This window comes from Sus scrofa, chromosome 7 (assembly GCF_000003025.6).
Source record: "Sus scrofa isolate TJ Tabasco breed Duroc chromosome 7, Sscrofa11.1, whole genome shotgun sequence".
NCBI lineage: Eukaryota > Metazoa > Chordata > Mammalia > Artiodactyla > Suidae > Sus > Sus scrofa.
In genome coordinates, this window is record NC_010449.5 from 17296793 (window position 1) to 17320043 (window position 23251).

At 37.3% G+C, this 23251-nt stretch overlaps 1 long non-coding RNA gene across 2 annotated transcripts in view; it reads left to right on the forward strand.

The window, feature by feature from the left end:
- Positions 1 to 23251, forward strand: part of LOC100512907 — a 408455-nt gene that overhangs the window by 350335 nt on the left and 34869 nt on the right. The gene's annotated exons all lie outside the window — the stretch shown is intronic.

Consider the following 23251-nt stretch of genomic DNA (forward strand, 5'->3'; position numbering starts at 1 on the left):
ATGCTAGTATAGTCAGGTTATTGAGCCTACCTTTACTAAATACCGTAGGAAGGTAAATACCGAGATGTAACTAGTTATGAAGTAAGTCTATTTTCTCAGAGAAGTCCTTTTTATGCTAAGCTCCTGTCCTGGGAATTTTAGATACAGAAATAAAATTCCAAGCATTGTAGCATTATGAAGCCAAGCCCATAGACATTTTGTTTTGTTTGGTTTGTTTTGTTGCCTCGTTCAAGCAGAAACCAGCAGTCTTGCAGATGATGAGCGTGTCTCCTGTTCAGAAGGCAGCTGTGGTCAGCTTCCTGAGCAGCCTGTGGCAGCAGAAAGAATGCAGTGCTGACATCCCAGATCTGACCTTAAGGGGTTCTGTGTCTTCATCTAACTCCCCTAACTTTTCTCAGGGCCATCCTTTGACCTTGCTCCCCTTATTAGTGTGAGGATAAAAATAAAGCAAATTTCAGAGTTGAAAGACACTCAAGCCCAACCTCCTCATTTTATTGGTGAGAAAATTGGAGCCTAGTGATTAGTTCAAGCAAAGCCATGCCCTGAAACTGTCTTTTCCTGACTTGCAGGTTAGCATAGTGGCCCTATCACAATGACCTCCATTCAATAACTAGGAAAAGTGCTCCGAGATAAATACAGGATAGGAAAGCAAGGTGGTGGTGTTGGCGATATTTCTTAAGACACATATAAATATTATATGCATGTTTCTGCTCAGAGAAGATGTCTTCTGGATTTTGATATGTATACTAAGATTTTATGTTAAGTCTGTAACTGTAAAGGCATATATTGGTAACAGTTTATCTGTGGGGAAGCAGTTCCTTTGATCAAATTCATCATTTTTGTTAATATGCTCATCACTATGCTGGACCATTTTATAGATCATTCTTAAGTATACAATATATGTGTGTGTGTATATATACAAAATATATATACTATATATATACATACACAATATTGTATATTGTATAAGTGAGATTCACTCTTTCAGTTGTCTGTGTTCCAGTGGGACAAGTATAAATGGATATTAAGCAACACTGTACAACATTGCCTTTTGAAATAATAGGACTTTGGCAATAGTGTAACTAAGTACAATGGGGGATCTTTTCAAATGTTTTATTTTGTTTCTATCCTTAAAAAGCTAACAACCATTTTGAGGTGGAATAGGCTAGATGAAATCTTTTGAAAGTGAGTATGTACTGGCAGCTTTTTAATTTGGGATTGTGTTTGTGTTTTGTAGATGTCAGGCAAGAGTGTTACGTATTTTTTTTTGCATTTTTATTGAGATATAATTGAAGTACAACGAACTGCAGATATTTAATTACAGTTTGATCAAATTTGACATCTTTATACACTGGTGAAATCATCATCACAAGCAAGATAAAGAACGTTTCTCTCGTCCCCCAAATTTTCCTCAGAGCTCCTTTGCCATCCCTCCCTCTTTTCTTCCAACTCCATCCCCAGGCAACCATTATGTTGCTTTTTTTCTCCATTATGTATTAGTTTGCATCCTCTAGAATTTTATATAAGAATTGTGTGTATAAAAGAAGTTTCTTTTTTTTTCTTTTGCTTAGTAGTATTCCATTATAGGGATGAATATATTGTAATTTGCTTATCCATTCATTTGTTAAAAATTTGGTTTTTTTCCAGCTAAAGTCTGTTACCAAAAAAAAAAAAAAAAAAGCTGTCAGATCTTCTTGTGGACATGTTTTCCTTTTTCATGGATAAATGCCTCCAAGTAGAAAGGCTGGGTTATATGGCACGTGTATACTCAATACTTTATGAAGCTCCCAATGAGTTTTCCAAATTGGCAATACCATTTTAACTTCTTACCATCCATGAATGAGAGTTCAGGTTGCTCAAAATCTTTGTTGGTACTTGGTATGGTCAGCCTTTTAATTTTAGCCAGTCTAGTGGATGTGTAGTGTCCCCTCATTTTGTACTTAATTTGTTTTCCTATGAGGACTAATGAGGCTTAAATCTCCATGTACTTTTTGGCCATTTGCATGTCTTTTGTGAAGTGTTTTTCTAAAACTATTTTTTAATGGGGTTTTATTGAATTTACAATAGTTTTTTTCCTACATTTTGAACCCATCCTTTATCTGATGTTGTGTTGAGGAAATTTTCTTCCTAAAAATGACTTGAATTTTTATTTATTTAGTGGTGTCTTTCCAAGAACTTTTGTCTTATATTTTGATGAAGTCAGATTTATCAGTTTTAGCTATGATGTTTTGTATGTCTTCATGTGTTCTGTTTATGAAAACTGCATACCTTAACATTACAAATGTTTTCTCCTATGTTTTCTTTTTGTGGTTTTAGGTTGTACATTGATGATTTGAGTCATTTTTTTGTGTTGAGTGTGAGGTAAAAATCATCATACTTTCAATTTTGATTGCATCATTTAAAAACGAAGACTTTGTTCATACTATTGAATCGCCTTAAGACAGTCATCACAAATCTATTAGATAGATATGTGTGCATCTGTTTTGTGACACCATTTGGTTCTGTAGATCTATATCTGAATTTTTTTTTTTTTTTTTTTTTTTTTTGCTAGTAGCCCATATCCTTCATTACTGTAGCTTTATAGTAGATCTTGGAATTAAGGCAAATTCTCCAACTTTTCACTGTCTAGGCCCTTTGTATCTCCAAACTGATTTTAGAATCATGTCAGTTTCTATCAAAAAAAAAAAAAAAAAAGCCTAGTCGATTTTGTTTGAAATTACAGCGAATCTGTGTATCTCTCTGGAGATCATTGCCATCCATGAATATGGTGCATTTCTTTGTTTATGTATAATTTAATACAGCAATGTTTTATAGTTTTATTCTAGAGGTATTAGATATCTTTGCTTGGATTTATCTTAGTATTCTTTTTTCCCCGCTGCTGTAAGAGGAATTACAAAAAATACACTTTCAGATTTTTTTCCCACTAATATATCATTATAGAATTAACTTTTTGTATTTGTCTTCATATGTACATTGTTGAATCTTTTGTTAGTTTGTGTAGATTTTTATGAGTTCCTTGCTATTTTCTAGATAAATAATCATAACATGAATATTGACAATTTCACTTCCTTTTTGACTGTTATTCATACATTTCTTATGTTAATGCAATGGCTAGGTCTTGCAGTAAAATGTTGAACAAGTGTTGAAAAGAGACACTCTTGCCTTGTTCCTTATAGAGGAAAAAATTAAGACTTTCACTCTTTGAGTGTTTGGCTGTTGGTTTTTCCTAGATGTCTTTTTCAGTTTAATGAAATTTCCTACTATTCCTAGTTTGCTTCTTCTTAAGTCATGAAGGGTATTGAACTTTATTAAATGCTCTTCTTTTTGCATTTGTTGAAATATTTTTTTTCCCCTTTAGTCTATTAATATGGTGAAGGGCATTGATTTCTTTCCTTTTTTTTTTTTTTCTTCTTTTGCCTTTTTTAGGGCCACTCTCATGGCCATAGCTCACGGCAACGCTGGATCCTTAACCCACTGAGCAAGGCCAGGGATTGAACCTGCATCCTCAATGGTTCCTATTCGGATTCATTAACCACTGAGCCATGAAGGAAACTCCCATGAAGGGCATTGATTTCTGTATTTTAAACCAATCTTCCATTCCTAGAAAATGCTTCCTATTTTTTTCCTTACATTTTTGACTATGCAGATGTCAGGATTATTAATCTTAGTATTCTTCAAGGGCCAACTATATATGATTAGATTACATCCGGTAAAATTTTGTTAAAAATCTTAACATCTATATGAGGGATATTGAAAAGCAATTTTCTTTTATTAAGGTATATTTTTTCAGTTTTGATATTAATGTTAAATAAGTTCATCTTATAAGATAAACAGTGATTCCAACTTCTTTATTTTCTGAAAATGTTTATGTAAGATTAGTGACTTGAAAGTGTGCCAGAATTCACCAGTACAAATATTTGGGTCTGGAATTTTCTTTTAGAAAAGTTATTCAATAATTTAATTTCATATATATTTTTCAATTTTCTGTTTTTGTGTATGAATTTTATTAGGGTGTCTTTTTCATGAAACTTGTCAATTAGTTGTCACATATTTTAGTGTAATGTTGTATTATCTTATCCTTTTAAAGACTGTTGGATCTCTGTGAGTCTTTTTTATTCCAGATATTGTTGTTGATTTGTGTCCACTCTCTTGAATATCCCAGGAAGGGCTTATGTCAATTTCGTCAATCTTTTCAAGTAACTATTAAATTTTGTTTTTTATATTGATTTCTCCTCTTTACTATTTTTTCCCTTCTATTTACTTTGGAGTTAATTTCTTCATTTTTTCAGCTTTTTATAGTGGAATCTCAAGTCATTAATTTTATCTTTTTATTTTCAGATAGAAGCATTTAAAGTTATGTGTTTATCTCTAATCTTTAGCTTTATCATACAACTTTTAGTATGTTCTATTTTTGTTATGCGGTTAAAAATAATCTCTATTTCATGTATTTGTGTTTTATCAATGAATTATTTTGAAGTGTATTATTTAATTTAGTAATTTAGTGTTTCTAGATATTATTATCTTAATTAAACTAAGTGTGGTCAGAAAATATACCCTACTTGATTTTGATTATTTCTAATATTGAGACCTTATTAATGAACCAGAATATGGCCTGTCTTGGTGAATGTACCATGCACGTTTGAAAGTAACATGTATTCTGAAGTTGTTAGATGGACTTTCTATAAATGTTAACTAGATCAAATTAGTTGTGTCTTTGAGATCTTCTTTGACTTTTTTGGAGGGGAGGAATCTAGGTTTTCTGTGAATTACTGAAAGAGAGGTATTAAAATCTTTACCAAGAGTGTAGTAGTATCTGTTTTTTCCTTTTTTTTTTTTTTTTTTTTTAATCTTTTTTAGGGCCACACCCATGGTATATGGAGGTTCCCAGGCAAGGGCTTGAGCCAGAACTGTAGCTGCTGGCCTACACCACAGCCACGGCGATGTGGGATCTGAGCTGCATCTGTGACCTATACCACAGCTCACAGCAATGCCAGATCCTTAACCCACTGATCGGGGCCAGGGATTGAACCTGCATCCACGTGGATACTAGTCGGGTTTATTAACCACTGAGCCACAAAGGGAACTCATGTTTTTTTTTTCCTTCTTGTTGTCTGTGTTTGTTTCATATACTTTTAGGATCTATTAATTAAGTGCATTGACATTTATAGTTAGCTACCTGGTGAATTTGCCCCTGTTATCATTCGAAAGAATCCTTTTAATCTCTGAAAATACTGTCTTGAAATTCATGTCATCTGATATTAAAGTTCCATTTCATGCTTACTAACTGCATAGTGTATAGATTTTCCATTCATTCCTGTAAACTGATTTTCTTTACATTTAAACGTCTTCCTTACAGTCATTGTTCATTGGTTTGTGATTTTTGTCTTCACTCTGCCAATCTGTGCCACTTAGTCCTTAAACTATGGTCGCATTCAGATTTATCAGTAATTATTTTCTGTCCCCTGTAATTTTTGATCCTCACTTCTTCCCTATCATCTTTTAAATTATTTGAATGTCTTTTCATATTCCATGTTAGTTTAGGTAATTATATATTTTGGTAAAGCTCTTTGTAACTTAAACATTTTTTTTTGGTCTAAGAATTAAACTATGTATACCAAATATTTCACAGTCTACTTAGAGCTAGTACTATACCACTTCTCATAAGATACGGAAAAATGGCAAGATATAAATTATTCCCCGCCAACCCTTACATTACGGCTTTCATGTGTAGTGTGTCTAATACATTGAAAATCTCACTGGCTAATAACATGGTTTTTGTTTCAAATAGTTGTGTGTATTTTAAAGAACTTTAAAAAGAAAAATCTTTTACAATATCTGAGAGTTTATTATTTCTGTTGTTCTTCCTTCATTCCTGAAGATCCCTGGTTCTCTCTGGTATCATTTTCCTTCAGTGTGGAGAACTTCCATTAGCGTACACATATCTCTTATAAGTCAAGTCTTCTGGTGATGAATTATCTTATTGTTTATTTATCTGAAAATGCATTCATTTCACTCCCATTTCTGTAGAATATTTTTAGTAGATACAGAACTGTGGGTTGACAATTCTTTTTTTTTTCCTCTCCCAGACCCATAAAGATGCTGTTTTGCCATCAGTCCTCTATGGTTTCAAATGAAAAATCTTTGATATTTCAGCCCATTCCCCTATGGCCCATTCAATGGGCCAGTATACATCTAGCTATTTTAAATCTTTCTTTATATTCTTTTGCTTCTTTGACTATAATGTGCCTTTTCTTTGTGTTTGTGGATCACTGAGCTGCTCGAAGCTATAAATTAATGTACTTGACTAAATTTGGAAAAATTTCAGGCATTATTTATTCAAAATTGTTTTTCTCAACAACTGCATAGTGTCACTTGGATGTGGCATCTAAAAAAGTTGAATACATAGAAGGAGACAGTAGAATGTTGGTTACCAGGGGTCGGGAGGTGGGGAAAGTGGAATGATATTGGTCAAAGGGAACGAAGTTGGAATCATGTAAGATGAGAAAGTCTAGAGATCCAGTGTACAATATGATACCTGTAGCTAATAATATTATAATGAATATCAGAAGTTTTCTCACAGAGTAGTGACTGTAGCAGTTACTTCGCTATGTATATCTATGTTAAATTATCTTATATGCTTTAAATGTATCCAATTTTTAAAGAATAAAATTTTCTTTTTCTTTTCCTTCTTGTGATCTAATTACATATGTTAAATCTTTGGAATCTGTTCCACAGGTCTTTGAGGCTCTTTTTGACTATATCATTCTTTTTTTCTTTCCTTTTTTTTTTTTTTTTTTTTTTTTTGTCTTTTTGCCTTTTTCTGGGGCTGCACCTGTGACATATGGAGGTTCCCAGGCTAGGGGTCCAATCAGAGTTTTAGCCACGGGCCTATGCCAGAGCCACAGCAATGCCAGATCTGAGCTGTGCCTGTGACTTACACCACAGCTCACAGCCACGCCGGATCCTTAACCCACTGAGAGAGTCCAGGGATCAAACCTGCAACTTCATGGTTCTTAGTCGGATTTGTTAACCACTGAGCCACGACAGGAACTCCTCCTTTTTTTTTTAAGGGCTGCATCCGTGGCATATGAAAGTTTCCAGGCCATGAGTCTAGTCAGAGCTACAGCTGCCAGCCTACACCATAGCCACAGCAATGCAGGATCCAAACCACGTCTGTAACCTATACCACAGGTCACGGCAGTACCAAAACCCCTACCCTCTGAGTGATGCCAGGGATCGAACCAGCATCCTCAAGGCTACTATTCAGATTCATTTCCACTGCACCACAGTGGGAACTCCCATTCTTTTCTCACCCAGTTTTTCAGATGGGATCATTTCTATTGATCTGTCTCAAGGTACCTGATTCTTTTTTCACATTATTACTAAAATTGCTATTGAGTGCCCCCAGTAAGTTTTTCATTTAAGTACTCAATTTCCCACTTCCAGAAATTTCTTAAGCTATTTCTCTCCTTTGAGAATTCCTGTAGTTTCATTATTTCAAGAGTATTTTCCTTTATCCATGGGACATAGTTATGATAGCTACTTAAAATGTCTGATAGCTCCATCACCTAGTTCATCTCATTTTTGGGGTCTTTTCCCTTGAGAAAAGACATGTTCCTAGTTCTTTGTATGCTGTGTAGTTTTGAATTGTACTCTGAATATCATGAATATTCTGCTATGTAGCCTCTCCTAATATTCCTATTATAACCACCTGGAGAATGATGATGTTTATTTTAGCAGGCAGTTAAGCCTCTTAGATTCAGACTTTAAGTTCTATCTCACCTTCTCTGGGAGGTGGTTGGCTCTCAGTTCACTTCTGTGAGCCTTGGCTATACTGGTTTGTGTCTTTTTAGTGCACGTGCAATTCAGGGTTAGAGTGAAACTTGCCCAGAAGGCTCACATCTCTGTTCAGCTACCAAATCCTATGATAGCCTCATTGAGACTGTTTCATGCATACTTAACATAGGATAAGGTGATATTTATTGTTTAACAGAATTAAGGGGATTTCTCTTGTGGCCCAGCAGGTTAAGAATCTTGTGCTTTCATTGTAGTGATTGGGTCACTGCTGTGGCGTGGATTTTATCTCTGGCTAGGGAACTTCTGCATGCCACAGGTGCAGCCAAAGGATCAAAAAGAAAAAGAATTTAAGGGATCCCTTTTTTTCACTTTCTGGAATTTCTCCTTTCTGGAATTTGCCGCAGAGTTTCTGGCCTGCTGGAGTTGTTATTTCTGATTCCTCTTGCCAGACAAAAAAGGTTTATCTGTCTGCGCAGCTGCCATTGCTCATGATTTTGTGACTGGGATCCACCCTTGGAGTCATACAGCACAAGAAAAGTCAGAAGACCAAAAAGCAAATGGGAAACATCACTGTGCAGGTCACTTTTCCAAGTTTTGACTCTTCCATGATCTGCTAGCTTTTCAGAGACTTCAGGCGGTTGGTCTGTGTGTCTAAAATTTTGAGGTTTTAGTTTTAATCAGCAAGAGGAATGGATGATAGATGAAAGTGGCCTTACCACCGTCATGGGAGAATCAGAACCCATACTGAATTTTGTTCCTAGAAAAAAATTGTGTTCAGGGTATAAGATCTTCTTATAAAAAAATTAGCCAAATCATTGTGACAAAATTCCCTTTATGTGTAAGTTGTGCAGAACAGAGAAGTGATTTTCAAACTGTGTCCATGACACACAGTCACACACACATACACACACACCCAATTTAAGAATTTAGCTGCTGTTATATTTTAAATTTTATATTCCTACTATTCTTTGAATATACCATTATTTCAAGGACATGGAGGACAATATTATTTTCCCCCTCTATTGGGTAATTAAAGATAGAATTGATTATATACATGAAGTGCTTAGAGCCATCACAGTTAAGCTATATCTGAACTAAAAGTGGTATTATTACTCAGATGTACAACTGATCCTTAGATATTGTTAAAGCTCCTTGGGACCAGCCCTTTGTGATGACTGAAATATATTTTAGAGTTTTAAGAATTAACATTGGTGCCAGCATTTCCTGTTGTGAAATTCGCATAGCAGGTCAGTGACAGCTTTTTTTATGAAGGCGAATTTATGTAATGATAAAATATGTAAAAATAAAAAGACACATTATTGCTGAATCATGTGCATTTTGGAAATAGTACAGTGTTTGTTATCATTTTTTGGAATCAGGTTTTTGTGAATCATATATGTATTTCTACTTTTTTGTGGTAATGATTGATGCTTTAGGAAATGAAGAGGGCAGCAAGGCCATTTTATGTAACAATGAAATTAAATTATTTTTTAAAAAATAAAGGATGCATGGATATGTGATAAAACATAAGATTTCCATATGCTCAAGAAACCCTTCTGACCCTGAATTGGATCAAGTTATTTAAACAGGGCACAGATAAGGAGCTTATTGCAGGTCAGGTGAAAGAATTTCCTGAGCATTTATTATTCTTGTTTGCTTCTCGAAACTGGGGGTATAAAAATAACAGTTTTTCTGAGTTTATATTATTTATAAAATGCACCATTTAGTTAGCTATTTTGTTATATAGCAAGCATGAGTAAAAAATGTTTACCTGATTAATCTTTATTGTGTCAAATTACCTCAATGTTTTGCATTTAAAAATTGAGATATAATTTATGTTCAGTAAAACGCACAAATTTTGTGTAAAGCCCAGTGGTTTCTGAAAATGCATTGTGTATTTACATAAGCTAGATAAGGATGTAGAATATTTCTATCATCCTTGAAACTTCTTTCATACATTTTTTCCTTTGGGAGTCCTCCATCACCCGGCCACAGTTAATCACTTTTGTCGTTTGTCAGTACATACTAGTTACCTGTTCTTAAACTCATAAATAAAGTAATACAGAAATAATACTTTGAGATCTCTATGTATGGTATATATGAGTAATTTTTGCATTTCCTTTGTTGAGTAGTACCCATTTTATCAATATGCCCCAGTTTGATGATCCATTTTTCTCATGCTCACTCGCTTCCATTTGGGGGTTATTGTAAGTAAAATTACTTGGATCTTCCTTGTACTCATATTTTGTGGATATAATCTACATTTTTCATATAAGTTCATTATAAATTATTTTGAATATAGCACTTTGTCTCTTGAATTTTTTTTTCATTTCAACTTTCAGAGATACTTGCTATACGGGGAAAAAACGGCCCCAAAATGTAGAAGTTATAGTAAAATAGAATATTGTTTGAAAGACTATTTTCCCTTTTGCAAAACATAGACTGTCCATATTTGATTCTTGTCTACAAATGATAAGGAAAAATTAAATTTTGTAAATTTATTAAATGCATATGCAAATTATTACACCGAATTTCATACATGTACATGACATTCTCATATTTTTCAAATATGAGACTATTTCACCTCCTGAAGTCCAACTATGTGGTTCCATACCTTTTCTCCACTACGGTATTGCACTGTATTGTATGATAAGCAGTTTATGTGTCCATCTTCCTATGAAACCATAATCTCTTTGGAGACAAAGACCATCTGTGTTGGTCCCTAGCATCTAGCACTTTGCCTGGCTGTGTACACGATAGGTACACGTTACACGTTCAGTGAATTGAATAAGTGTCTTTTATCTGAGATGTTTATTTGCCTTGGGAAAGCCGTCTTTGCTACGGAAACATAACACTTAGCTTTCGCTCAGGGGTTGACTATTCCCTTTATGTCTTAAGTCTTTTGTTTAGAACATGAGCTGACTCGTCTGAATTTCCTGTTTAGGTAGGGTGGGCTTTTGATGAAAATGCACACTACCCAAAATGTATAAAAGATTTGTTTTATTTAATGTTATGGTAAACGTCACTGATAGATCATTGAGGAAAACAACTTCAAGTGAAGACATTCCATGTATATGCTATATATGCATACACACATATATTACATTATATATATATTATATGTGCATATCTCTCTCCCTCTATATATATATGTGTGTGTGTAACCCGTCTTGGCTTCCAGAGTATATATTAGTGCTTGACATATTTAGTGCATGTAATATAAATACCATTTTATTTATCTTTTTTTTAATATTGGCAAAAGACATGGTTATGTGTTTTGGACAATTAAAAGACCTTGAAATTGTGCATGATCTTCATTATACTGGGATTTCTATGTTGAATCAAAGGTCATTATTCTAATCGTCTCAGATTCCTTTTTTTCCCCCCTAATAGACCTTAGCAGTGCCCATCTGTCTGTGGTTCACAGTGTAACCTTTTTTGATAGGGGCAGAATGGCAGATGGGCAGCAGATGGGAGTTGTGCGCTGCATTTTGGTTCAGATCCTGGCCCGGACAGAAACTATCAGGGATTGTCAGTTTGTCCTCACAGCTTGTGGGCTCCAGGACTGTGTTTGGCATCCCAACCAAGGGCCTGAATTGATGATGAGCTGGACCAGCTGTTGGTCATTCTGACTCTTTAATGGTTAAAGCTTAACAATAAGGGCAGGGGACAGCCAGTGGGTCTGTCGAACCCAAGGACATTTTCCTTTCTATTTCCCTGTATACTGGATCCTCGGACCCCAGAGTCAGCTTGTTCTCAAGATTGAAGTGGCACGTTGAAGAAAACAGTATTATCACATGGCTGTTTGCCTATTTTCAAAATGTAACTCAGTTTCCCCAAAGTCCTTGCTTCTGTACAAAATCACACGAGGAGGTGAGAGAGAGAAAGACAGCGTCTTGACTCTTCAACCAAACGTTTTTATCTAAATTGCTGGACAGCTTATCATCTGGAATTCCTAAGGATACTGTGTGATTAAAACTTGGACTAATGATAAAGTTTTGAATGATAATGTTTGTTAAGTGTAACTGCTTCTACCAAAGCCTTAAAAGATAGTTGACGAGACTGCTGGTCTTTCCAAGGGGAAGAGGGAAGTTTTTATTCTGAATTATCAGTGCATATTCCGTATTTGTTTTTAATGTGTACATAAATTTGCTGCCTTGCAAGTGGCTTTCTTCATTTTAGATGGAAACCAGATTGGAGTAAACAGATGAAGTTGGGTAAATCCTCCCAATGGAGGGTAATACTTGGCAGTAACTATGAATAAAAGGCAGTAATGAGTCAAACTGTATGCTGAGCAGGGATTTTTATTGTTATTACTTATTTAATTTCTTTAGACTTGGAGCATCACAGAGATCATACTGTGTGTTTTACTTAGCTGAGTAAAGAAACTTGGTAACACAAGCATTTATGTAGCAGATTTGAGTCTATAGATCTCTAAATAATTGTCTATGGTAAGTATAGACAACTATCACACTTTATACCAAGCCATCACTAAGTTATCACCCAGGATTAAAAGAAAGGCCTAGAATATTCCATCCCTTTCCTGTACTGTGAACTAAATTGAAATACTGTGCCCTGCTGGTTAATGGCATTTCGGTTCATACAGTAGGTAGACTCTAACATATGAATCATTCACTTTTGAATATTTTCTTGTGTTCTGAGAGTCAGTGGTTGCTTGCACATGTGTAATAAATTGTGGCGTTTGAGGTTATCTCAGTAGCATCGGGAGGTTAGGCTCAAATGACGTTTGCAGCAGTTCAAGAAATTCCGTCAATCTAATTTGTATATTTGCAGTGTTAACCACCATAGGGCACTTGAAAATCTAGATTATAACAGATATGGCTGGGCTGTCAGTTACCTAAACCTTGAGTAATTGCCAATATTATAAATTGAATATACATTACGTTCTATGTGCCATCAGATATTCTTTTATCTTTTTTGTTTTCTTCTTTCGTAACTTAAAAAAAATGTGTTTAAATTAAAAAAAAAAAAAAAAAACCAGGGTGTTCCCGTCGTGGCGCAGTGGTTAACGAATCCGACTAGGAACCATGAGGTTGCGGGTTCGGTCCCTGCCCTTGCTCAGTGGGTTAACGATCTGGTGTTGCCGTGAGCTGTGGTGTAGGTTGCAGACGCGGCTCGGATCCCGCGTTGCTGTGGCTCTGGCGTAGGCTGGTGGCTACAGCTCCGATTCAACCCCTAGCCTGGGAACCTCCATATGCCGCGGGAGCGGCCCAAGAAATAGCAACAACAACAACAAAAGACAAAAAGACAAAAGACAAAAAAAAAAAAAAAAAAACCAAAAAACTCTGTGCCCATGTCCTCAGGTAAGATTGTGTGTATGTGTGAGATTATCCATAAGGTTATATATTTGACAGATGAGCAAGAAACTTTGCTTTTGGAACCTGGGCAGTCTATCTGGGGCTTCCTTGAAACCAACTCACTTGCTCTTTCCTTTTAAAGGAATCTCGAAATAGAAAAATCTTGTTACGGTGCTGCCAAGGATGGCCTAAGGCCTGTGTTACACCCCAGCTAGCTCTAAATGTACTTTAACGTGGGTCTTGCTAACATGATTTCAGGTGAGGTGTGGGCAGGATCTAATTAGTTATAAATCTGTAAAGGCTGGAACTGAGGCTTAGCCTGAAAGTCTCCATCTGACTGATAGCACTGCAGCACTCTAATCCCAGAAAGCTGGTTTATCATGCGCTCCCATTAGCCACGGAGTTCAGGTGAAGGCATGGACTTGAGGGACCTGGACCACCTCTGTGACTCAGCCAGTTAGATGGAAGCTGTGCTTTGCTGGGCTGCTTTCCCCGGCCTTCAGACTTGTTCCTGCTTTTGGAGGTGGCTCTCCAAAGAGAGGTTACAACCAGCAACAAGCAGTGCTGTAGAAAAATTTAAGCTACCTTACATGGAACATTTTCCATAAACAGCTAATTTCTTGTTAAGCATCCTTTAGATTTTATAGTGTTTGTGGATTTCAAAGTGCTTTACTCATGCTTTATCTCTTTTGATGTTTAAAGCATCCCTGTTAGGCAAGCAGAGGAGAAATCTAAATAATCAAGACAAACCAATTAAATTTTAGCATCCAGTTTGGTTAATTATTGCCTTGGTCATTACTGCTGGATAGATAATGACAAACTATAAGGAAAAGTCCTTACCCACACACAGCTTATGTTCTAATAGGCAATGCAGATAATGAATAAACATAGGCTAGACTGTCTAAACTGAAAAAAGAAAAGTTATCACAGAGTTCCTGTTGTGGCTCAGTGGGTTATGACCCAGTATCCATGAAGACGTGGGTTCGATCCTTGGCCTCACTCAGGGGGTTAAGGATCTGGCATGTGAGCTGTGGTATAGGTCACAGACACAGCTTGGGTCTTGTGTTTCTGTGGCTGTGGTATAGGCCAGCAGCAGCAGCTCTGTTTAGATCCCCACCCTGGGAATTTCCATATGCTATAGCTGTGGCCCTAAAAAGAAAAGAACAAGTTAGCATAGATCTAAGTGAAAGGGTTGGGAAGAGAGGGAGAGGGAGATGGTACTTTATGTAGGGCGGTCAGAGAAAGCCTCTATATTTACATGTGTGTGACTTTTTTTTTTTTTTTCACATTTAGCTTTTTTTATTAAGATAGAGTTTATAGATTGAGAATTGCACAGATCGTACACGTCAAGTTTGAGTTTTGATATATGTAAACACCTAGGTAGCCTTCAACCATCAATATGTGGCACATTCCTATCACAAGGAAAGGATTGCTCCTGCCCTTCCCTAGACAGTCCTGTCAACGTAGCTCCCCTAGGCAACCACTGTGGTGACTCTTTCACCCGCCGTTAATTTGGCTTGTTCTGGAACTTTGTATAAGTAGAATCCTGCAGAAGGTACTTCTTTGTAACTGGATGCTTTCTTCCTCTTAAAGATCCGCGTTACTGCTCTACCGTGATCATTCTTTTTTCTTGCCTTCCATTATCTGTACTTACCATGGTTTGATAGCATCCTTTCTGCTGATGGACACGTGTTTCCAATTTGGAGCCATTATAAATAAAACTATTATCAGATGTTTAATGAACAAATGTTTACATTTCTCTTGGGTAAACACCAAAGTGTAGGTAGTTAATATGTAATTTCCATGTCAGTTTCCAAAGAGATTGTATGTACCCTTTTACCCTCCCGTCAGTAATGTCGGAAAATTCCGGTGTTTTTCTGCCACATCCTCATCAATGTTTGGTGGTCAGTCTTGTACATTTTAGCCTTTTGAGTGGGTGTCTCATGGCGTCTCATGTGGTTTTAATTTGCATTTCCATAATGACTCATAATAGCACTGTTTCATGCGCTTATTGGCTATTCATATATATTCTTTTGTGAGGTGCCTATTCAAGTCTTTTGCCCATTAAATTAAGTTGTTTGGCTTTTTAGTATTGAATCGTAAGAGTTAAATAGAGGTCCTTTGTCAGATATGTCTAACAAACGTTTTCTACTTAACTTTCCTAGTGATGTTTTTCTAAAAGGAATCATTTTAATTTCAATAACATGCACTTTTATATTTTTTTTCTTTAATTGTCAGTATTTTCTTCTGCTCGCTAAGGAATTTCTGCCTTCCCCCAGATCAAAAAGATACTTTCTTATGGTTTTCTGAAAAGATTTGTAGTTTAATTTTGATATTTAGATCTGTGATAATCTAGGATACATTTTTATATCTAATATGAGATTTCATCCCCCTCACCCCAAACAGTTATTCAGTTGTTTCAGTATCACTGGTTGAGAATACTTATTTCCTTTTAAGATTTTCTTATAGAAATTCTCTGGGGCATTGGTTAGAAAATCGTATTTTGGGTTTTATATTTGGGATGTAGAAAGACAAAAAAAAAGCAATGTTCCTGCCTTGACAACAGCAACAAAATGTTAGAAAATTTGCCAATACATAAACTTTGCTTGAACCCACGGGAGAGCTGAAGCCCCAAGGCAACAAGCTAACCTAAAATCTGAGGAAGAATAAAGGCCTCCAACGAGAAATAAGGTGCAGTCGCTTGCTAACCAGAGGCAGCAGTGTAAGGATAGTGGCAAGAATTCAACAAATTCTTGAATTCTAAAATTCTTAACAAATTTCCAAAGCCAAGTGTGGGATGTCAAGAGAAAGGAAGCTCCTGGGGTCTTGGCAATCATTTCAGACTTTTCTATTCCTGTATTGGATACACATTAAAAAAGAAAAAAAGGAGGGGGGGCAGGTCAGATGTCCAGAGAAATCCTTCTTGTGAGCGAGCCTGGGAGAGTGGATCAGTACAGTTGGGGGAAAGGCAGGAAGTCCCTCCCTGTCATTTTCCTCTCTCGCCTGTGGAATAAAAGCCTTACACTGCATGGCAAAGAGCACCAAACTCTTGTCCTTAGGGCACTGGTGAAAGCTCATGGAAGCTAGAAAATAGGTAGAATAAACCCACCTATCCTTGGGTAAGGTGCAGAAATGTATCTTGGGGCCAGATTATGAGGTTGTTTTGGAACAAGATCCAGAATAAGATCCCATTTTCTAGGCCCCGGGGACTCCGTGTCTGCCCAGTCAGAACAACAGCCTCCACCACCTGGCCAACAAGTGCCAAGTGGCCAGTACTAGTCAGAGTCCCAATTTACAGATGGGCATCCAGGCACAGAGCTATTTAACGAGGTGAGGGACAAAAAGTGTCCACTGGACTAAGTAGTTTACAAAATTATCTATAATTTTAGTGGTAAGTCGTTTCACTAGGATGGTAAAGATTGACACCAGAATCCACTGGATTCAGAGGTGGAAAGGGAACAAAGATGATGGCTTGGTAAAAACATCCCACTTCCTCTGAAAGCTTGAATAAGAAGAGAATTGGTGCCGAAGTCGTGAGTGACCTGGTTATAGGAATGTTTTTTTTTTTTATTTTTTATTTATTTTTTTTTAATTTTCCCACTGTACAGCAAGGGGGTCAGGTTATCCTTAGATGTATACATTGCAGTTACAGTTTTTTCCCCCACCCTTTCTTCTGTTGCAACATGAGTATAGGAATGGTTTTTTAAGGATAAGAGTGGTTTGAGCTTGATGACACAACAAGGGGAAGAAGACAGAATGGGAAAGCTTGTCATCATAAGAAAGAAAAATAGAGCAGAAAAAAGAAAAAATGAATAAGGTGGTGGGGGAGGTTTGTTGCTGTCTGGGATATGTATTGAGGGCACCTGGTGGGAGTACAAATCCCTTGTGTACAATATCAAAAGATATATAATTTGCACAGTTTCAATATATTGCATGTGTCACATAAAAACTTATCCTTACTTAGAGACACACACATTAATCTCATATATCTTCCTTGTAATTTTTTTTTGAATGAGTTAGCCAGGAAAAAGTTGTTTCGTCTTCACTGATGTGTGTTGATAGTCACTCTGTCAGAAGACAGCCTTTTGGTAATGGTGCGATTAACCACTGTCACTCTGATGTAGTAACATGTAGCAGACACAATAACTCGATCATTCTAGGTTACTTGACATAATGGAAAATGGCTTATAAAAAAGAGAGCCCAGAGAACCTGGTTGAAATTCCAGTAGCACGAGTTTGAGGGTCTTTGAGGGCAAGGGCTGGGTAGACTGCCATGTCTTGATCATCTGTCCTAGGATAGAAGATCCCTCAAACTGTCAAATGGTTGGAAAGACAGCGTACATTTATGTAAGTCTGTTGTCAACATGTTAAAACAGATAGCTGTTTAAACATTTAAATCCTATATCTGACAACAACTAGAATCTCTAGAAATTGTGGAATTTCAACTAGAGCCATGAAGTTTCAGTTGACTTGAGAGATGTAGTCAGGGTGGCCAATTACTCTGGTCGGTTTCAAGGGTGTTCCACCTGGCAGAACCATTGGAAACATTCTTCCCTTATGCTGCTAAATTCTTGACTGTGTGGATAAGATTGTGTGGTCAGGCCCAATTCCATAACATCCATCTTATTCTAAATATCCATCCCTTCCAAAAATACAAATACAAACAAAATTTATTTTTAAAAATAGCATTGCTTTTTTTTTTTTTTTACTCCGAACATGAGATGAATATCTCTGTCTTAAATATGAACACCTATGAATGAAGAAGGAACGTTTTCATTTGGACATTATATTGACATTGGGAACTTTAGGTTACTGTCACCATGGGTCACGTGGAAGAACTTGGCCAAGTCCATCAGCTGTATTTGGCCTAGTTTTCTGCATATGTTTGCCAGATGCAAAAGCCAGTTTATTGCTTGAGGGCACAGAAAACTGGAGGAAAGGCTTGGAAATTGTGCCATCTAATCCACTGGGTGTCTTTCTTTTTGCTTAGATCTTGCCTAGAGAGGTTTGATTGTCCCCGAGAATGTAAGTAGAAGAACGATACCTGTCTTTGCTTTTCATCAACTAGAGTTTTATAGAATGCTCTTGTCAAACATTTTGGGGAACCCAGGTACACATTTTTTTAAAAATATAAGCTTTGTGGTGCAAAATTCCATTCAAGGTATGAATGGTTGACAAATGAGTGAATGAGCAGACACATTCTCTTCACGTGAGGGGTCTCAGTTCCTGGTGCACGTTATCACTTAAACTGGGATACCAGGAAAATCTTTGCATTCGTATGTAGCATATTTCAGAAACTCTAACAAATCAATCACACAATTAAAGGTCATATATTTATAGCAGATTCAAACCCCGAATGAATAGAGATGTCAAGGCTCTGAGCATATTGGACATTTACACATGAATGAACAGGGTGGCAGAAATTGTTTTCAAGCAGATTTATTTATTTATTTATTTTTTTGCCTTTCCATGTTTTTTTGGTAGCTGTTCAATGTGCAGTTTTAAGAGTATTTTTTTTGTATTTACATAGCATGTAATTAGCATATATTAATTTTATGGCGGGGTCTATAAATGCTCCTCCCTCACACGGGAGGCAAATAGGTGTGATTTTCTACTTTGCTAAGATATCTCCAGACTGCTTCTTATTTGGGGGAATACCTCTAATTTTTTCTTTGTAATTACAATTAATAGTTTTAAGTGATGCTGCAGCCTGAACGAGTTGCATTTTTAAGTCAAACATCTTAATATTTCAGGGCAGGTGTGTGAGTTCCAAGGTTCAGAACAATAGAATTTTGACACATTTGTTACTTTTCCCTTCACCGTATTTGCCATTTGAATATTCTTTAGCTTTCCAAGGAAATATTGCCTTATTCTCATAAAACCTTCACACACCAGGCACCTAAAACACTAACTCAAAGTCACAACATACCTCTGGAAGTCTTCCTGTAACTCTTTTCAGATCACTGGGAAATGTCATTTTCGAAGAAACAGATTTTTTTGAAGTATCATTGACTTATAGTATTTCATTTCAGGCGTACAACATAGTGATTCACTGGTTTTATAGATGACACACCATACAGAGTTACTACAGCATCATTGACTGTGTTCCCTGTGACGTGCACTGTATCCCTGTGGCTTATTTATTCTAAAACTGGTTGGTACCTCTTAATCCCCTTCACTCATTTTGCCTGTCCCCTCAAACCCTTCCCTCTGGGAATCACTAGTTTGTTCTCTGTTTCTGTTTGAGGAAAATGTTTTAATGAAATTTAGCCAATTTATTTATTAATACTGTGTGTGTGTATGTGTGTGTGTGTATATCGCCAACTGTAGTTGCTCCAGAGAGGAGCTGTTTGTGGTGTGTTGAAATTGTTGAAAATTAAAAGAGCTTGGGGTTAATAGATGCAGACTCTTGCCTTTGGAATGGATTAGCAATGAGAACCTACTGTGTAGCACTGGGAACTGTGTCTAGCCACTTATGATGGAGAATAATGATGTGAGCAAAAAGAATGTATACGTGTATGTGTAACTGGGTCACCATGCTGTACAGGAGAAGATTGACAGAACACTGTAAACCAGCTATAATGGAAGAAAATAAAAATCATTATACGTAAAATAAATAAATAAATAAATAAATAAAGGGCTCGGGATAAATAGGCAGAAAGTGGACATGGGGTTCCTATGACTTCTGTGGCACTGTCCACTCTATATTTCTGTCTTTCCATTTGTGGTTTGCAGATTTCTTGAAATTTTTATGGGAATTTTCTACTAGGTAATTACTTACATCTCAATATGTATCGTGAGACTCTACCTGTAGAATTACCATGAAATTCTAGTGACTCTTTGAGGCATGAGAAAAATTGATTTGGAAACTCTGAGAGCCTTGTACGATACCTAAACCCCGTACAGCACTGAGCTTGCTTGGGTGTATTATAATTACATTTGTCCATCTTCCAGACTGTATTGTGATTTAATTAAGAGCAGAGACAGCTACCTTTTTTAGATGTATGATCTCTAGCACAATTTACTATATCAAAAGTATTCAGTAAATGCTAATTGAATGAAGAAAATAGTGAATAAAAAATTTAATGTCTCAGGTTTCCTGTTGTGGCTCAGTCGTAGTGAACCTGACTAGTATCCATGAGGATTCAAGTTTGATCCCTGGCCTCGCTCAGTGGGTTAAGGATCCAGCGTTGCTATGAGCTGAAGTGTAGGTTATAGATGTAGCTCGTATCCCAAATTGCTGTGGCTGTGGTGTAGGCCTGTGGCTGCAGTTCCAACTCAACCTCTAGCCTGGAAACCTCCATATGCTGCAGGTGTGGCCCTGAAAGGCAGGGGAAAAAAAGAACTTTAATGTCTCATTAAGATTTCTGTCTTGTAGTCTGCACTGAAAGTCAAGTATTGTTTTGCTTACGTAAGTGGCAGGAATTCATAGCCTCGTGCTCTCTGATGTATTCGCTGACATTGTCGAGAAACTGTAATATTGTAGTAAAAAGAACATTGGAGTTAGAGTAAAAAAACTTAGTTTAAATTTTGGCTAAACTGCTCACATGCTGCGCTTCATTGGGAAAAATACTTATCTTCCCAGAGACTAACATCTACTTCATATGATTGCTATTTCACAAAGTTACCTTTCTTCCTTTATTCAAAAAGTTCTCGAAATCTCCCATAATCTTAAACTACTTAGCTTCTGTAGTAGGAGTAAAATTTTGAAATATTTAGTGATGCTTTGACGAAATCCCCTGCAAATCTTGTTGCCCTGCAGCTGCCACACTCGTGAAATCAATGGCCTTTATTGCTTTGGGTATAGGGCAGATAGTCTGGCTTCTAGAACAAATATGTCATTGTGCCGATGGCAGAAAAGTTCTTACTCAAGCTTGTGAAAAATGTTGAAGCTTCCATTTTACACATTGAGAAGAAAGTCTGAAGACTTAAGATTAGATCTTATAAAGGGCTTCCAACTACATAGGAAGGGAAGCCCCCTCCCAGGGGTGCAAGATGATGCTCAGTGGCGGTGGGGAGGGGTCGGGGTAGGAACAGGGAGGGAGGGGGTGATTTACAAAGAAAACAGGAAGGTTGAGGAAGGAGCAGTTGAGTTGAAAAGTGGCCTCTGGAGAAAGGGCCACCTCCTTTCCAGGTACCTCATGTCTTAGCATTGCCTCAGACGTTCTGTGGGGGACACCACGGCGGAGACTGCAGGGTGCCCTCTGCACCTGGGCTCAGGGCAGTGGACATAGCCCGGTCTCTGAGATGAGAAATGAGGAGCCACGTCTGGTCAGTCAGGGAAGACGGCCAGCAGCAGTGCTTGTTCCAGGTCCTTGCTGAGAGAACTGCCCCCGATGCTTCAGAAGCAGAGAGACCTGCCTCCCTCAGAAGGTGGCGGCCCCCCCAGGCTCTGCCCCCGACACCTCAAGTCAGGCGTCTTTGTGAGGAGATGTCAGCAGGTCAGAAGAGGGCAGCAGGGAGGGAGAAAAATGAATGACTAAGAACGATGATTATTTTCTGAAGAACCCGAGTTATGCCCTGGGAACAAGCTTTCCATTTTTGTGTCCATTTGCTTTTTCACCACCAAGTGAGAATGAAGGCCTGTGGGCGAGATGAGGTCAGTTACATGATGGGAAAAGTGATTTTTTTTTTTTTAATTAGTTTTTGTCCCCTGCTTTAAAGTGAGGAAAATTCAGACTAATTGCACTGGTCTGTCTCCCTCTTTGTTTGTAACTTACACATGTGTAGTGCTCTCCTTTATAATTTATATGTTTGTAACATTTTATGACATAGGAAAGGCTTTCACATACACCCTCTCATCTGTTTACCATAACACAGTGAGGTAATGTCAGTGTCATCATGCTTAAGGTTCAGGCGAGGAAATTGGAGATTGGTCCAAGAATCGGAGAGCTGATGAGAGAGAAAAAGAAGGATGGCTTACAAATCAGGCTCTCTTCACACGCTCAGGAACTAACACAACGCTACGCTATTGGGCTTCATTTTCTGTTTCTCTGGAACTCTGTACTCTGTTTGCAATGGTATGATTATTTGTTAGGAAGTATTTAATTTATGAAATACTGCCACCAAGCTTTTTTGGTTTGTTTTGGTTGTTTAAGTCAAAAAAAAAAAAAAAAAAAACAACAACAACAAACAAAGAAAACCTCTTAAGGAGTTCTCATTGTGGCTCAGTGGATTAAGAACCAGACATAGTATCTTTGAGATCTGGGTTTGATCCTTGGCCTTATTCAGTGGATTAGGGATCTGGCGTTGCCACACACTGGCGTGTAAGTCGCAGGTTTGATTTGGATCTGTTGTTACCACGGCCGTGGCATAGACCAGCATCTACAGCTCTTATTCAACCCCCGATTCTTCTCAGAACTTCCATATGCCATAGCTGTGGCTCTAGAAAGAAAAGGAAAAAAAATCTCAGGAGTCTGTCTAGGTGATACATTATGAGCCCATCTGGGCAAAACAAAACAGTCTATGAAAAACTCATTCTGATCATTTCACAGCTAGGAAGAATGCAGAGAACAACGAATGTGAATCAGTAGGTTATAAATTCAAGGTCAGTATTCTATGTCAGTGTCTCTAGTGCATGAGTTCCAAAGGATTGAGTCACTATTAAATTAGAAACGATCCACTCTTATTTGATATATAGTGGAGTTAGCCATATAGTGGACAGGAAGAAACAGAACACGGAGGACAGAGAGCAAACCTCTTTTCTAAGATAACTGCAGACCTCTTAGGGGCTTCGATACAAAGTAATAGAGACCATCTCATCTCTTTGGCTATTCATTCATCTTTAGCATCAGTGAATTTGTGGCTTGTATTCTTGACCTTGACCTAGAGTCCTGAAGTGCTCCATGTGCATCCATAGATACATTTCAGGAAAGTGATTGTGTGTTGGTGTTATGTCTCTATAACCCAGGCCTTAGAGCGATGAGTACTGGTAGAATTGGGAGGAAGGCTCTAGTTTGACATTCAGAATTTCTTCTGTGTGTATAGTTATGTGTCCTGTATGTCCCCTTTCCTTGTAAGCTTCTTATTCCCAATATTCAGTCTCGTTGAATTTGTCGAGCTGCTGGTCGTAGAAATAGATCTACGGGATTTTCTTCAATGATGTTTTTCATTGCTAAGGAAAGCCACGGACAGCC